This window comes from Dipodomys ordii, unplaced genomic scaffold, assembly GCF_000151885.1.
Source record: "Dipodomys ordii isolate 6190 unplaced genomic scaffold, Dord_2.0 Scaffold769, whole genome shotgun sequence".
Lineage (NCBI taxonomy): Eukaryota > Metazoa > Chordata > Mammalia > Rodentia > Heteromyidae > Dipodomys > Dipodomys ordii.
The window spans coordinates 5,498-5,845 of NW_012267985.1; the positions used below are offsets into that span (position 1 = coordinate 5,498).

The 348-nt window shown below is 61.8% G+C and overlaps 1 pseudogene; it reads left to right on the forward strand.

The window, feature by feature from the left end:
* The first annotated feature begins 79 nt into the window (after positions 1 to 79).
* LOC106001901 lies at positions 80 to 342 on the forward strand (annotated as a pseudogene).
* Positions 343 to 348: the final 6 nt, after the last annotated feature.

Here is a 348-nt window from a genome sequence, read left to right on the forward strand (position 1 = left end):
GGAAGAGGCGGGGGCAGAGCCAGCGCCAGCCACGGCGCCTGCGCGGTGGGCGTGATCCGGGCACTTAGGGCAGGATGAACGCTGCTTTCCAAGATGGCGACGGAGGGAGGAGGGAAGGAGATGAACGAGATTAAGACCCAATTCACCACCCGGGAAGGTCTGTACAAGCTGCTACCGCACTCGGAGTACAGCCGGCCCAACCGGGTGCCCTTCAACTCGCAGGGATCCAACCCTGTCCGCGTCTCCTTCGTAAACCTCAACGACCAGTCTGGCAACGGAGACCGCCTCTGCTTCAATGTGGGCCGGGAGCTCTACTTCTATATCTACAAGGGGGTCCGCAAGGTACCG